The sequence below is a fragment of the Leptopilina heterotoma genome, unplaced genomic scaffold (assembly GCF_015476425.1).
Source record: "Leptopilina heterotoma isolate Lh14 unplaced genomic scaffold, ASM1547642v1 Lhet_27, whole genome shotgun sequence".
Taxonomy (NCBI): Eukaryota; Metazoa; Arthropoda; class Insecta; order Hymenoptera; family Figitidae; genus Leptopilina; species Leptopilina heterotoma.
In genome coordinates this window covers 2,990,672-3,008,514 of record NW_025110978.1, presented here as the reverse complement: position 1 = coordinate 3,008,514, position 17,843 = coordinate 2,990,672, and the positions used below count along the sequence as shown (strand labels likewise).

General features: G+C 26.6%; 2 protein-coding genes across 6 annotated transcripts in view; one reads left to right on the top strand and one right to left on the bottom strand.

The window, feature by feature from the left end:
- The window catches only part of LOC122503805, a 244,198-nt gene that overhangs the window by 116,736 nt on the left and 109,619 nt on the right, over positions 1-17,843 (bottom strand). For 4 of the 5 annotated variants that reach the window (XM_043614506.1, XM_043614505.1, XM_043614510.1 and 1 more), the window contains one exon: positions 10,979-11,010. The exons of the other annotated variant lie outside the window; for it this stretch is intronic. The gene's annotated coding sequence lies outside the window, so the exon portion shown is untranslated. The remainder of the gene's footprint in view (positions 1-10,978; positions 11,011-17,843) is intronic. 5 annotated transcript variants of the gene reach the window in all.
- The window catches only part of LOC122503804 (junctophilin-1-like), a 112,883-nt gene that overhangs the window by 52,643 nt on the left and 42,397 nt on the right, over positions 1-17,843 (top strand). The window lies entirely within an intron of this gene.

Here is a 17,843-nt window from a genome sequence, read left to right as displayed (position 1 = left end):
CTATGTTTATAAAGTTTCAATCAACTTATCTTCGAGCTTTCAAGTTTTCAATCAATCACATTGATTGAATCCGTCTTTCGATTTTATTACGAAAATTTACATTCATTACATATGTGTTTTAAGACTATTAAATCTGTCTCAAAAAACGTTTCGAGTAAAATATTTTCAATTTAAAAACATAAACAAAAAAGTCATTGCACCTTTAAAATAAAATTCTATCGCAATTTTTTAATATTAATTTATAAAGTTCCAAACTAGAATAAAAATAATTAATACAAAATTATCAGTTTAGAAATAATATCAATTCACGATTTTATTTAAATCTAAATTTTTTATTTTAATTCTTTATTTAAATCGCCAGGAAAAACGAGTTTGTTTAAATATATCTATAGTAGAAAAAATTTCTTTTTTTACTCCAGTGAAATATCTATTGGAATTCGTGAAATTAGAAGCTTTCTGATTGTGAGTGTGACCTCATTAGGAATGCAACCGCGATAACGGACGTCCGGTCTATACTTGAATTTTATACGATTTTAAAAAAAGGCCGTGGTGGCTGGTCAAGTTTGGAATAACGTAAGCACTTCATTTCTCTTTAGTAAGTGAGCGAAAAACGAAAGAAGGAATGGATGAGCGAGCAGAGATAAGTTTTATTGCATTTCATTCTGCCCGCTGCTCTTGAGCGCTTTATTTAGACCTTAACGATTCCGGCTGCCCGTGTTTTTCGGGGCCACGGTAGTTGTTAAATCGCTTCATCGCCTCTTGCAATTCAGAGAATGAAAATCGAATTCTGATATTACCCAGAAAAATATCTTACTTCATATGTATATATATATATAAACGAGGCGCACAAAAAAAGGAATAAAATTAATCAGAAATTCTCATCTACTATCGCGGCAAGATTACTGTGAAAAAAACCTGGCAATTTCATTAAAAACATTCATTTAACCAGTTCTACTTTCATGAAAAACGATTTTTACATTTTCATTTAATTTAACTTTGCACTTTATATATAAACAACAGAAAATGCTAGAAAAAAATTGAATTTTTAAACTAGTTTATCCATTTCCATTTTATTATTCAAAGGCAACATTTTACAATAAAAAAAATATATATTCGTTTGTAATTTTTATAATTTAGTTAATGTTAATATTATTACTGTAATAAGAAACTTCGAGAATTTTTTATTTTTTTCTAACTTTTGTATATTTCTGTAATTAATGTTCAAATAAATGAAATCTTTTCTCTGTTTAAATACTTTCAAAAATTCCTATACTGAGATTAGCAGATAATTACTAATTATTAGTAAATAAAAAACTACAAACATAGTCAAATTTCACAAGTTGAATTAATTACACAAAAATTCAGTTACTTTTACATAATTTAATAGTGAATTTCATTATTAAAGTATTACAGGGTTGACACAAAAATTTAATTTCGTTTTTCTCTGACTTTTCCCTTATTTCCAGACAAAATTTTGACTTTTTCCCTGGCCCTAAGAGACCATTCAAGTATTACGTAAGTATTTAAGGGGGAGGGGGGTCTAGCTATTGCTTACTTTCATTAAAAAAATAGACCTAACCCCAGTAGCACGTAATGTTAAGGTAATGTTTAGGCAGTGTTCTCACTATTGCTGTAATATTACGTGCTACTGGGGAATGCATATAAAAAATCTTACGATGGGGAGGGGGGGTCTAAAACCTCAAAAATATACTTACGTAATACTTGAATGGCCCCTAAAGAATATTCTGATTCACTATAAAAACGATTAGATACTCTAAAAATTTTCAATTTTACATTTATTTACGAATTTCAAAAAAAAAAATTAAATAAACTTTTTCAAAAAAATTAATTCTACAGCTGTTAATTAAAAGTATGAAAAATTCCAATTTTTAAAGATTTTAAATTGAAACCATTTCAAAATTCAATTATTTCGATTGAATAATTAAATGTTTCTGAAAAAAGATTTGTCAAAAAAAATGTTATTAAAAAATTTTTAAATAATTGAATTCTTTAAGAAAATTTTATTAAAATAGTAGAAATGGAAAATCATTGAATTAAGACAAATTAAAAATAATTAAAGTTTTGCCAAGAAAAAGTACTTTTAATAAAAATCCCTGACTTTTCCCTGACCTGCGGCAACCCTGTATTACTAATCAGATATTTTTAAAATATAAGTGACTGACTTTACTATCAAATTGGTAATTTTTAACTAATTCAAATTTAGAAAGTCACTCAATATAATAATAGAGGTAATAAATAAATTACAAAAATATTCTCCTTTATTTGAACGTTCGAAACTTTAGAAACATTCTTTTAAAAAGAAATCTTTCTAAAATGTATTAAGGAAAAATTTTGTTCAAATAAAAATAGTAATTTTCGTAAATATTTGAAAATTTTAAGTGAAATAAATTGAAAGTTTCCTCAATTCTCTAGGAAAAATATTTCATTAAATAGAAATGTCAATTTATTTCATTTTTAGCAAATTTTTATAGAAAAATTCTTCCCTAAGATAACATTTAGACAAGATTATGAACGTTTAAATAAACGAATTTTTTTCTATTTAAAAGATAGACATAGTTTGTAAACGACCCCTAATTAATAAGTAATAAAAAATAATTGTTAATTACTAATATTATTTTATTGATAAGAAACTTTAATCTACCGTAAAATATTCTTATCCGAGAAGAAAATTACTCTTTCTATTTACTTTAAATTTGAGTTAACTTGCTGTCTTGTCAAAACAAATTTTCCAATTTAAAAATAATTTTTTCTTCAAGTTCTTTTAATTAAAAGTTTTTTCCATAAGACATCTTTATCTACTTGAATATTTAAATTGTTGAATAAGTAAATCAAAATAATTATTTTTTCATTTTAAGAAAAATAGCTTATTATGTAAGATTATATCCTTAGCTACACGAGAACACCCGCTTTTATCCCGTATTTCATATTCATTTTTGCTTGCGTTTTCAATTTACTGAGTATCTTGAAAACTTGTTATTTATTCTGAAATGCACTATCTGCAATGTCACATAAGAAAAATGTGTGCGAAAAGAAAAATATGAAATTTATGCAAAAACTTATTATTTTCTCTTTTTTAACAAATGAAAAAATAAAAATTATAAACTAAGAAGAATAAGAGGAAGAAGTATAATTAAACTACATTTATTTCACATATCCCTAAAGTTTTGAACGTTTTTGAACGAATTAATGAATGTCGATATTTTTATTACTTCTTTTAATTTCAATTTTATATTTAAAAAAATGTTATTTGTACACCAAAAAGAAATTATATATAAAGTAAGCGGATGCTTAACAATTAAAAATTAATTAATTAAAAATAATCATTCATTAATTTTTGTTTATTTGAACGTTCAAAAAGAAACATGGAAAGTAAGAACTTTTTTATAAAAAAGTGAGTAATTGAAAAGATCAAACCAAAAATGCTTAGAAAAAGTCTACCCAACTTTTTTATTCCTGAGAAATAAAAATTGTTGACTGAAATATTGATAATGTTAAGAGGAAAAAGTTTTCTACTAAATAAGAAAATGGCGAAGGGAATGAAACTTTTTTTGGATCTTGAGTTACAGGAGTTAGATAACCATTGAAAAGCACTTGAGATTGGAGAAACGAAGTAATTCTCAAATTTCCCTTAAGTTACATGAATGTAAGTCTTTGGACAATTTATATAGTGTCATTCTCGAACTGGGCATTGCTTGAAGCTTGCGCATTGGGGTGCGGATCATTTTATATAGAATGTATTCCAGGCAGACCTTGACCTCGTGCGAGGTCGTGAACCAGTGAAACGAATGCTAACTTTGACTAAAGGAAGAGACAAAACTTCGTTCTTGTCAAGTACTCATTAATTAGTTCTACTTTTCTTCATTCTTAATTATTCTCGCCACAACGTAATCAGTGGTTATAAAAAATTTCTCTATAATTAATGGTCTTGGAATAAAAAACAGCTCACTCGCAATAAAATTAAAAAGAAATAAATAAAAACACACATGCAATAAAATAAATCTAAAATATACCATGAACATTATCGGAAAAGGAAGATACAACAAAAAATGGTTATAATACAGAACTTTAATTACAGAAATATAATTAAAATTTGCAAATGGTTCTTTGCAAAATAAAAGCAAAAAGAAATAAAACAAAGACAATTTTAATCAATGGAATCTAAAGCGTCAAAGCTGAAATTATTTTAACCATTTGTTTGAAAAAATTGTAATAAAAATTACTTTTTCTAAAAAAATTATTTGATAATATAATTCTAATTTTATAAATAAATAATTTGTCTATTTCACAAGAAAAAACTTTGCTTGAAATGAATAAATAATTAGATAGAAAAATGTTAAAAAACAGTTTCCTTATTATGCTAAAATGTATACAAAATTTTGTTATACAAATTATAACTTTTGGTTTTTAAATTATATATTATTGTGACCAAACACGCAGAGGTGTAAAATGTTTAGTAGTGACAAAGGCGCTTAAAGGATAATTTAAAGCAATATTCCTGGTTAACCACTTGTCGATAGTAATATAAATTTTAAATATTCTCAGACAAGTAAATTTGAAATAAAAATACGAGTAATAACCATTCTTTTGCAAAATTTGTATTCATTTTTAATCCAATTCCTTAAAAAAAATTATATTTTCACATTTCTAAATTCTTATCATATAAACTATTATTTCTAAAATAATTAGAAAAAATAAAATTAAAACTACCCGTGTAGAAAAATTTCGGGGCAGTCTGGAGTCCAGAGATTGCCCCAACTAGACGCATCTGGACGGTCTAATCTGGACGGTCTAACTGTGTGCTATATGGGATTTTTCTGGACGGTCTAATTAAGACTTTCTAACTGTATGCTATATGGGATTTTTCTGGACGGTCTAATTTAGACTGTCTAATTGTATGCTATATGGGACTTCATTGGCATCACTAGAATTCAAAATTTTTAAAGTACAAATCAAAGTACAATCAAGACTTTAGTGCCCGATTTGTCGGTCTTCTTTGAATTTATACATGGATTGTCACTTCAAAATTCAATGAAATAATTTAGTATCTACACGGAGAAAAAGGAATAGTTGACACATCCAGATACATGGATATCACAGCCATATTATATTGAAAAATACGGGATATCCATAGTTAAGGTTGCTGCATCCATATTCTATGGCTGGCTGTATATTGTTGGAGCAGCAAAAGATCTATGGTTGGGTGATCCATAGTAATGGAAATGGGAAACAAAAAAATTTGAATCACTCAATTAATAAAATTCTATGTCACTTGAGATATTTTATACACATTTTTGTTAATTAATACACACCACTTATTGAATAACCGCATATTAACGAAATAAATTATTAACTGATGGGGGGAGACACGAACCCTAGACCTAACGCATACTAAACACTAACGCTATCCACTACACTATACACACAACTACAATATTTGAGCATATAATATTCCTTATATACTCTACACATATTTCATGAAAATGAATTTACATAAACACTAATAGACAATAACGATAATAAATAATAAACAATTATAACACTATTTATACACAATAAACTCACAACACGATTATATAGACGTGACAGGAAACCGACGCGACGGACAAATTGAGACGACCATTTTGAAATGGATGCCATGATAATGAATTGCGCGCAACATGTATCGAAATTTTGAACTAACTATGGATCTCCCAACCAAAGTTTATATGGATGAGGCAGCCATATGTGAAAATCCATAGTATGAATTGTAAGCCCAATCATGCCTATGGATGTCACATCCATATTTGATTCAACAATATAATATGGCTCCCTCATCCATTGAATATGGAATGTGCTTCCATTCTAAAAGTTGTCTCTTCCATTGAATTGGATAACACAACAATATTCTGCTCAACAATATTTTTATGGATATCTCTTCCAGACCTTTTCTTTCCGTGTACTATCGAATTAGTTCCAAGAATTTGCACATATTTTCCATTTAGACAAAAAAAAGCAAAATCAAGAAAATAAAGAAAAGGAAGATGTCTGAGCGCCTCAACTTCCCTCATTTAACGCGGAAGTAAGACATTTCTACTTTTATTTTTCCTCATCCATATTCAAAATACTTCTATACATTATGCTTATTTCACATTTAGTTGACTCGCACATGTCAGAACGATCTTCGCATTTTAAACATCCCGTCAAATTTTTGCATTTTACTATTTGTATATTTAAACAAAAGTAGGATAATCAAATTCATAATAGAGAATTAACTAACAGTTCTAATAGAATTTATAGACTCGCTTTTTGACATTTTATGAAAATAATTACCATTTTTTGAATATAATTAAATTTATAAAATAAATACAAATAAATATATTTATAAAATAAACTAATGCTAATAATTATGCTCGTAAATATATAAACTGAATATATATGAATAAATATTGAAACATAAAATAAATAATTTCTATTATTCGTATACTATATTTTTTAACTACATATTTAGAAATTATTTGTAAACAAATATTAAAAGAGGCAATTTCAATTAAAAAAATTTTTAAACCAAAAAAAGTCTTCAAATAAAAATTGATTTAACTGTTTAAGTTTTTAAAAAGAAGACAAAAAACTATTCTATAAGTGCTAAGTTTAATTAGCGATATACAAGCAGAATTATTTAATTATAATGAGAAAAGGGTGTGTTCCATTCTATTTTCGATCGTATTACAATTTTCCTAATTTGATTCCTCGCTAGATAAGCATACTTATATCAGATTCACTAAAAACCAGAACTCCTTAAAAGCTGCAATGAAAAATAACGTATATATAGATCGATCTCAACTGCTTCATGCAATAACAGTGACAAAATTGACTTTAAAATGTTTTTGTTGCTTTTTTTATTTTCAACCTGATTGTGAGTGCAGACTGCTTGTCGACGGTGATTATATATAACCTTGTCGCAAACGTAACTGATAAAATTTACATTAATTCCAAGAACATCCATTACGCACTCCTAGTTCAAATTACATATCACTAGACTTTTTTGCACTCATTATTTTATGTAATGAACATTTTTAATTATAATCAACTATTCACATTTATAACTTCAATTCTTATTGCAATTTTTTATTACTTAGTTTAATTAAGTAGTTTTATTTTTTTCACTACAGTTATAGGATTAAAAAGCTATTATTTTTATTATATAATAATTATTATAATAATAATTAATAATGAAATCAGTTTGCAATTCTTATTGCAATTTTTTATTACTTAGTTTAATTAAGTAGTTTTATTTTTTTCACTACAGTTATAGGATTAAAAAGCTATTATTTTTATTATATAATAACTATTATAATAATAATTAATAATGAAATCAGTAAAAACATTTAAATAAATTAACAAATAAAAGATTGCACTTTCAATGATATTAATTATAAAAAATAATTAGTTAACTATTGTTATGAATTAATAATTATATAAATTGTTTAATTAATTATATAATAATTTTAATTCAAGTCAATATATCAGAATTATTGTTGGAAATGTACTGCAAACTATAATCATAAACTCAGAGACATAATTGGAACGTCCTTCAAAATGATTTTAAATCATTCACGTAAAATGGATTTATTTTCTCGAAAAATTAAAGACTGGAAAAATAATTACAAGACAGATGTTTTCTTTTACTTGTAGGAATCTAATTATATATATATATATATATATATATATATATTTTAATTAAAATATAGGTATTATATTATATTATATTATTATTATATTATATATTATATTATTATTTATATTATATTTATATTTTATTTATTTTTTTATCTAATTTTATATCATCTAATTTTTAGATATATTTCAAGCTTATATAGCGACTATTGGATTCAATTGTTTATTTACAATAATTACGAATACTGTGTTACATAAATTGAAAAATGAGGAAAACATTTTAAATGGCAGTGTTTTGTAACATTTTGTACTCACTGCAAAGAAGATTTAAGCGAATTGAGTTTGAGAAGTGCCAATGAACCTAGCGACATAAGAGGTCAATGCGACAAATTAACCCTTCTTCAGTTTAATCATTACGCAATAAACAAACAATTGTTCGTACAAAACGAGATGTAAATTGAACTCAATATTTTTTAATGTAAAATCTATAATAGTCCATTTTAATAAATCGTGATTTCGGAATTTTTTTTGTAATTATGTACTATTTTATCTGATTTTTGTTTTCTCTATTTTTAATAATGTTATTAGTATTACTATTTTTAATATACATTTTATAATATTTTCTTCTTTATATTTTACTTTACTTAATATTAATTATTAATTAAAATAGCATTTTACGCTTCCCATCTTGTCAGAAAATTTCCACTCCTCCAATGCATTATAATTGAATTTTACCTTATAATTTTTTAAAGACCACAAGCTCAAAATATTTCACTCTTAAAATATTAAAATTAATACCATTTACTGTGAAAAACGTTACAGATAGAAGATAGATATCACAATTTGACACAAAAAAATGTTTTTAATCAAAAAAAGAAGTAGTTTAATAATTCAAGAACCGATTAAAATTTCATAAAGCTACGAAATTGATTTCTGATAAATAGAGTTTTGAAAAGTTATTTTTCTCTCGAAAAAAACTCGTTTTACTGGAATATTTTATAAATCGATAATTTTAGTTGAATTGAACAAGAGTGTATTGAAACTAGTTTTTTTCATAATTTTGTATTAATTAAAAGAAACATAATTTTTTCAATCATTAAAAGAATAGTTAACTCTTGAAAATTATAAACTGGGTTTAATATTCTGTCCTAAGTGCTTTTATGTAGGTCAATGAAAAAAATTAATATTATCCGCAAACATAAAGATGGAGGAATTTATTTTTTTTAAATTCACTTTCACGGTTTTAGAATAAATAAAAATAAAATACTTTTTGTCGAAATAAAACAATTCGAAATTTATATAAAATTCTTAGTACTATAGACATTTAAATTAACAAATGAACATAGCGTCACAATATAAAAAAATTCAAAATATAATTAGTAGTAACATTAACCCAATGTTACAAATTGTGTCATTAAAACTAAACTAATTGTCCGACAGATATCGAGAACACTCTTTGTTCACATACAAAATAAAAGAATCTTGGTTTTAGAATAATTAGTACATAAAAATATTTAGTACCGTTAACATTTAATTTCAAAAATTAAGTCCTTGCTGATAACTGGGTGCCAGTTTTAGCTTCATATTTTGACCCCAGAGAAAATGCTCCTTATGGAATGGAATTTCTTGTAAATTTTGTATTGTTTGTTTTGTTTTTTGTAATTTCTTGACCAAATTTTTCATTCCGTCAAAAAACAAAAGGCGATATTTTTTGTTAATAAAAAAAGAAGAAAATGACATACAATAAAGTTACTTTGCGTTAAATATGAACATTCTAGCAAAAAACAATTTTTGCTAGAAGAAGAAGTTGTAGAAGTTATACTTCTACGTATAAGCCAGCTATGTTGCACTGTCTAGGGTTAATTTAAAAAAATTATCAATATTTATTATGAGGTTAAGAAAAATTTTGATTTCGTTTACGTTACTACAGTATTTTCGCTTCCTGGCTGCAAATTGACGAAACTGATGACTGGATAAATGCTAGATTAACTCTTATCGGCAAAATTTATAGAATCCAACCTCAAATTTAAATATTTGATCAATCTCTAATTTCTTTTCACAATTTTAACTCAATAGATACTTTTACTTAATTTACTTTCTTGTTGCGTTCAATTTAAATCTAACACCATTATAAGAATGTATCTTTTAAGAATGTTTTTTCACACTTTAAGATCCTTAAAATGAAATGCAATTAGACCCGGGTTAAAAAATTTTTTTGGTCTTAAGATCCCTTTTTTTAGACGCGGTCACATATTATTTTGTTTTATTATAGAAAATTATATTGTTAATATGATCGTTCAAAAAACAAAGGCTATAACCAACAAAATTACTCGCAAAAAACGAATTTCTCGGGTCGGAATAAAAGATTAAGCTTATTGAAAAGTTAATGTAATATAGTTTTTGATAATGATTCTCCGAAATATAATTATTCAAATTTGAGTGTAATAAAAGTCTTATTCAAATTACAATGTATTAAAAGTATTATTCACATCAATTCAATTGTTTTTTCCCCACATTTGAATAAGACTTTTACTATATTGGAATTTCAATAAGACTTAATATACACGGAAGTTTGGATAGGAATTATATTTCAGAGAATCATGAATAAGAACTATATTACATTAATTTTTCAATAAGCATTATACGAATGGGAGGCGACAATATGATAGTAGTACTTTACTAATACATATTTAGAAAGTTATATTATATTATTAAATTATATTGGAACTTTGGGTCAACATTGATCAAATATTTAAATAAGAGGCTTCAATTTAGTCTAGACATTAACACTCTTAGGCAAATATTGGCGACAATAATTGGGCCAATATTCAATAAATCGTAAGCCTTGGAAAATTCTCCTAATTTGGAATTTAGAATTACAACTTTCAACTTTACTACATTTGTTAATTTATCAAGAAAGCAATTTTAAAAGATTAATAACTAAATGTAGATTATAAAATAGCGTATTCACGTAAGACAAGAATCAACTGCAGTCAAAAGTTAAACTCGATTTGAAGACCCCTAAAATCAGTCAAGGGACATTACCAGCAATTCTTAAGAAATCTTCATCCTGTTTTACAGGACAACTCCCACGGTGGATTCAGTAATTAATCATATTTCAATAGCAATTGAAATACGTTAGAAACGAACCTTATCTTCATCCTTTTTTACAGGACAACCCTAACAACTCTATTCGCCCAGAGCAAGGCTCTAATAACAAGTATAAATACCAAAATATTTTGTGCCTGAAAACATGAGATAAAAAACATTATTGTGACGCTATGTTACTGACTTGATGACTTACCCCAACTGCTGATAATGCTGCCACGTAGACACCTGAAACAAAAGTGTGAATTAAAATTAGTACTTTTTCTAATTACTTTTTTAATTACTATTTTTAATTACTTTTTTAATTACATTTTCCAATTACTATTTCAATCCATTTAAGTGATAATATTTTTATTTATTCCTTAAATTACTCCATAGAAAAGATTTGCTAGACAATACCTTTGCCCATTTTATTCCAGACTTAAACCAAAAGTTACAATCATTAATAAACAATTTTCTCAAAATTTATCCGTCATCAAAAGTCTCCCCTAGATAAAGGTTTCGAATAAAACTAGATTTTGCTACTTGCATATTTTACATGTATACAGAACAGTAAAATTTCTTTCAAAGAAATTTCCTTATGTATACAAAAGAAGAAGAAGATAATAATGAAAAATTATCATTACATTCGTGTGGTGGTCTATGACGATCTGGTGGAAGCTGTAGACCGAAATACGCTTGCACGGTTAATTCTTACCAATACTTGTACAGAAATTGTGCATGTGTAAAAGACCAACACTGGCCAAGGTGGTCGCGCTATTTCAAGCAAACCAGGCAGTGCCATATAGTAGCACAGGGACGTACGAAACGCTCGGTTTACCCCAACTCGCTATTTACTTTCATCTTATCGTCGCCAAGAGGGAAAGGGATGCTTAATAACTGTTGGACTAACGACTACTCGAATTTGTCGCTTTCTAATGAACACTCGTTACATCACATTTACCAGCAACTGGTTTATCACTTTACATATCAAATCCCAACCATATCCATAACTAATCTTATTCCTTCGAAAATTTCAGCCATACTAAACTTATTCTCTTCTTCTACATAATTGCAATTTTCTAATTATCATTCCTAATTAACAAAATATATTCATCAGGGTTGCCGCAAAATTTTATTTTGTTTTTCCCTAACTTTTCCCTGATTTCACTCTAAAAATACTCAAAAAAAATGTTCTATTACATTTATTTACGAATATCTTCAATTGTAAAATTATTCGAAAATATCAAAAGTATTTTCTAAATAAATATAAAATCATTATTATTTTTTAATAGGAATTAAGGGGAGACCCCACCTTTATTTTGACCCCTTTAAAATAAAATTATTAAACGAGGTAATATTTTTTTTTCTTGCATCAGTTTTAAGCTGAAAACATAGAAGTTGGTCAAAAATATTTAATTTCAATTTTTGAAAAGGTTAGAATTATTTTCTTTTCACCTATTGCATGTTATTGCAAATCCATGCGAGAAGTTGTTTAGAATTTTAAAATATGCATGGAAAAAAATTGTCGTTAAAAAATATTAAAAACTGTAAGAGGAGATCGATTTTTAATATTCAAATCTTTAAATTTTGCCGAAATTTCGAAAATCTTTAATTTTTTCCAATTTGATTCTCTGGGTCGAAAAAACATATTTAAAATTGACGTTTAGCTCATTTTGATAGTAAAAACTACAAAAATTATGTCTTTTTGCATTCATCTCGGTACATATAAAGTAGACCAAAAAAGCTTTAGACTATGATTTTTATGGTTCTTACCAGGAAAATGAGCTAAACGTCAATATTAACAATTCTTTCTAAATCAGTGCATTAAATTACGTAAGTATAAACAGTTTGGAAAAAAATTAAAGGTTTAAGGCTTTCGAAATTTCGGCAAAACTTAAAGATTTGAATATTAAAAATCGATCTTCTCTTACAGTTTTTAATATTTTTTAACGCCAATTTTTTCCCATGCATATTTTACAATTCTAAACAACTTCTTGCATGGATTTGCAATAATAATATGCAATAGGTGAACAGAAAAAAATTCTAACCTTTTCAAAAATTGAAATTAAATATTTTTGACTCTCTTATATGTTTTCAAGTTAAAAATGATGCGAGAAAAAAATATTACCTCGTTTAATAATTTAATTTTAAAGGAGCCAAAATAAAGGCGAGGTCTCCCCTTAATATTAAATTGTTATCTAAAATTTTACCTAAAAATTGAATTCCTGTGAAATTTTTATTATTTATGAAAATAATTAAATGTTTGCGTAGAATTTCATTAAACATTTTTAAAAAAATTGAATTTTGAAGAAGAATTTTATTATTTATAAAGATAATTGGAATTTTGACTATCAGTATAAATTTTTGAACATAATTGAATTCTGTTAAAGAATTTTATTAACATTTTTAAGAATTTTTCGAGGAATTAGATTAGAATTCAATTAAAAATAAATGAAATTTTGCAATAAGTTTTATTTTTTATGAAATTAATTCCTTTGCAGGATGTATGTATACTTATAAATTTTAAGTTTTACTTTCATGTAATAAAATTTGGTATGTTTTTAAATGTTTAATTATTGAAATTCTGTACAAATGCTTTTTTTAAAAATTGAGATCATGTAAAGTTTCTTTTCAAAATTTTAAATCAATTTTTCACCTAAAAAAGACACCAACATTGGTGTCGAAACTATTAATAATCCAATAGGTAAATACATTTATCTACTAGTGATTCCTAAAAATTATTATTTATTTAAATCCTAAAAAACTGAATGTACGAGTTTATATTTGCTATATTTATAATTACAACCAAAGACCTATATTTTAATAAATTATAAAGCACTGCGGTTTGGAAAAATTATTTTCCAACAAGCTTGAAAATTGCTTTTAGTAAAAGGAGAAGTAGCTGTGAAGGAAAGCTTTTTCGTATTCGGAACACGATGACTGTGACGATTTGAGTTCAACAACACTTGTAAAACGAACCCCGGTTAACTGAGGTGTATAATTCGCCGACCTGCACCCACGAGATTAATCTCCTTTCGCGTAAAGGAGAAAATTAAATCAGCAGTTTTGGAACAAGAATTATTTATATCGTTTATAATAGTTTGTATTAATAAGGCACTGTATGCCTCTATTCTAAATGGTCATAAGAGAGATCTTAGCGTTTGCGTTCTAATAATTAGAATACACACTAGTCTAGTTATTAAAGTTCATATACCACTACCAGTGGTATGTATATCCATTAGTATAGTGAATAAGGTAACCACTTGTAAAGAAAAAATTCAAGAGGACTTTAATTATAAAAAATGATTTTTAGAAGCAAAATATAGCAGATTTAAAAAATTGAAAGTCATCCAGATTTACTTGAAACTTGGTACTTGAGGGTTTTTGAGGTCGCTGATTACGATTTTAAAAATTAAAATACGATCCAATCTGGATATTTAGAAATTGATCGGATTTACTTAAAACTTTTTACTTGGGCTTTTTTAAAATCTTTGATTACAAATTTGATGATACATTTTATTCTAAATTTTGAAACTTAAAATAATAATATAATTTGCTTTAAAATTTATAGACGGTAGATAGTAATCTTTATATACCAAAAAAACATCTTTAAGCATAGAAAATCGATTAAATAAATTAATAGTAAAAATAAACAAACATCAAGTAATATTAAAAATAAAAAAATATAAGGAAAATAAATGTAGATATTCACTTCCAAAATAAATACTTCACAGAAGAAATATGAACAGTTTTCGAAAATTCGACTTCTGAATTATTAAGAGGCTACAAATAGAGAAAAATTCAAGGTTAGACGATTAAGATCTTGGGAAATATTCTGCTGAATCATCATATAAATAAATTATCGCCATTTTCGTCTGATTCTTGTTATATATATATATAAAAAGAGAGAGAGAAGCAAAAAACCAACAACACTTTTGTGGACGGAACTTTATTGGTCTCTCGTGGTATTCACTTGTGCATGAGACGAATAAAATTTGACCTGAATAACAGAGACGATGAGAGCGGTAATACGCAGACGTTCTGCAGTCTAATCGTAAGGGTGAGAACACACGGAAATGAAATGCTTTATTCGCTAAAGACAGATTGAGCAGTCACCCTAAATTCACACCAGTGCTACCATTTCCATAAACCTGCTCTCATATACATATAGCTCCCGAATAACGTGAATTGTACAATCAGGACCTGAATTTCTAGAGTAGATGATAATTCTCTCTCTCTCTCTCTCCTGAATGTAATTTACAAGCTGAACGTGGACACTGACACATCCCAATGGAGAATATTGCAGGCACAAACCGTACATCATTATGTACTTTCAAAACATAACACAAATTTCTCATATGTATGGAAATTCACGAAATAATTTGTTAATACGTTCTTAGTCAAATAAGGAAATTATAATTATCATTATTATTTTATTATTAAAAAAACCAGTAAAAAATCATCTTAAACTATTCAAAATACAAAATTTAATTTGTAATTTTTTACAGTCCCTATAAAGTTAAGAACGTTAAAATGAACGAAATTTGGGTGATTCTCCGCGTAGCGCACGATTTGGTTTATAAAATTAAAAAAAAAAATTTTTATCGTTATGATTATTATCAATATATTTTTTTGAAGATAAAGGCTTCAGAAAGAAAAATCCATAGCCGGCCGGAAAAATTGTTTATAATTTTTGTTGTAAACAAGTATAGTAATTAACAAATTCACTGTTTAAACAAATTCTGTCAAAAAAATTTTTTGCGGTAATTTAAACAATATTATAGCGTAAATCTCATTTAAAAATTAATATTTCGGTAATTTATGGAAGTTTATGGAAATTTTCGCGATAATTCATAAAAATATGTAAAGTTTAAATTATTATTACAAATTTGGAATTTGGTAATTTATGGAAATTTATAAGGTAATTTCAAGAAATTTTGTCGGTAATTTTTAAAAATATGCAAAGTTGAAATCACAATTGACAATATATATGTTACGGTCAATGTCCGGAATCGGGCAATGCCTGACAATGCACGGGCATTGTCGACATTGCCCACAACCACTGGGCATTATCGACAATGACCATCGATTTCGGTCAATGTCCGAAATAATTTATATTATGAAGTTTTTTCGGGCAATGTCGACAATGCCCGGTCCAGTTTGGGCAATGTCAATAATTAATTTTTTAATTTAATTTAAATTCATTTTAATCGAAATGTACCGACTAGTTATAAATAAAATGTCTCGTAAATTGTAATATTATTTCGTTTACAATAGATTGAGTCTCACATTTTGTAATAATTGCTCTCAGGAATAATAATATAAATATAAAGAATAGCTTTTATTTGTTTACAATCATTTGTAATTTGAATGACGATTCTGTGATTCCCTATGCAAGTTTGGTGCTTTTAATGTGTAAAAAACAAAACAATTAATTCTCAAATTAGTTTCTCTCTTATTAATTTACTTAGGAGAGTTTGTTGTTGCGTTTTACTAATATTGAGTAAAGTTTCGATTTGATTTTTATGTAAATAATACAATTTTATAAAAAGGCCAGACCATGACGCGAAAACGGGGAACAATTTTTTTATATACATCGTACTGGGGACAGGCCTTATCATGACGTTTTAGCACCTTAAACAGCTTTTAAAGCTAAATTATAAATTTTTAAATGTAAACGACTATTGGCTTTTGTTTGTAAACACAGAAATTAGTTTTTCTCCTTGAATTCATTGCTTGCAATATGTGAAAAAAATTTCTTAAAAAATACGAGGGACATTGAATTGTGCACTACGCGGAGAATCACCCATGTACCAATTATTGCACTTTCAAATATTTTAGTCAATTTATTAATTTATTCCAATAACTTAATGTTATAAATTTTAAATCGTTAAATTATTAACAATATGGTTATAAAATGTGATGTTTTGAATTTTTTTTAATAAATTATGAAACTTAGAACTAATAAATAACCCCAATATTAATGCTCTATTAACAAAAAAATATCACTCACGTTGTCACTGGCCATTTTTACCAATGATTTAATACTTTAAAAGTCTGTTTTTAATAGTATAATTAATTTAATCCTTAATGTAAACAACATTGCCCAAAAATGAATGGGCAATGTCAACAATGCCCGGGCACTGTCGTCATTGCCCGGGCATTAACACGCTTTACTGAATATTATTGAAAATGTATGGGCAATGTCGACAATGCCCGGGCATTGACCGTAACATATATATATATATATATATATATATAGAAGGAGTTTACACCGTAAGCCTTAAATATAAGCCTCCGCGCGCATAAACGGATATACCTCCAGGAGCATATATTTGCGCCTGCGCGAACACGTGGTCAAGGCAAACTCTTTCACAACACAGCTGCAGGCAAACACTTTGCGCAGACGCAAGTATATCCTCATGGAGGCATATCCGTTTATGCTCGCGGAGGCTTATATTTAAGGCTTACGGTGTAAACTCCTTCATATATATATATATATATTTATTGATCAATTAAATCACAATTTTTATTTCGGTAATTTATGGAAATTTATGGAAAAAAAATAATATAGGGTAAGTGCGGGTATAGTCGGACAGTACTAGTAGTCGGACACTTTCGTGTTTTTTGGCAAATAAATAATAATGCATTGTGATAATTACTTTAAAAAGTATACTAGACGAATGTGTGAAGTTTATATTTTATTAAAATAGTGTTATTTTCGAAAATAATTAAACAAGAAATATTTTATTTAATGTTTTAAAAATCATGGTGTCCGACTATAGATACAACCATTTTCGAGTAGCGCAATGAGTAGCACAAAGTTTTGTTGATAATTAATCATAAATATTAAAACTTATAGGGTTTAAATATTATATTAATAACTTCTAATATGCTTTAATTCCATTTTCCAGCAGATAGCAATTAAAAAATTATCTTTTTTACTTTATAAATTCAAAATATCTGACAGATGTCCGACTATAGAAACAAGGGGAAAAAGTGTCCGACTACTAAAGCATTTGTAATTTTTTATTAAAATGTTTATATTTTATTAAATACTCAACTATTTGTAACAAATT